Here is a 333-nt window from a genome sequence, read left to right as displayed (position 1 = left end):
AAAGTCTGGCCGTGCCAGCTTCCAGTGACCATTCTGACTACTTCTTTCAACACAGATTGAAAGAAGTACACTCCCTGGTACTTTCAATATTCTCCTCCAAAACCATCGCATCAGTTCTTCTATGATATTCCTTATTCACTGACCAAATTTTGCATGCATATGGGGTATAGAAAATACTATGGCTTGAGTCAGGCACACCTTCATCTCCATATTGACATCTTTGCTCTTCAATACTTTAAAGAGGTCTTGTGCAGAAGATTTGCCTAATGCAATACGTCATTTGATTTATTGACTGCTGCTTCCATGAGTGTTGATGGTTAATCTGAGCAAAAT

Source organism: Chrysochloris asiatica, unplaced genomic scaffold, assembly GCF_000296735.1.
Source record: "Chrysochloris asiatica unplaced genomic scaffold, ChrAsi1.0 scaffold00068, whole genome shotgun sequence".
Taxonomy (NCBI): domain Eukaryota; kingdom Metazoa; phylum Chordata; class Mammalia; order Afrosoricida; family Chrysochloridae; genus Chrysochloris; species Chrysochloris asiatica.
The sequence above is the reverse complement of the archived record's forward strand: the minus strand, read 5'-3'. Positions refer to the sequence as shown.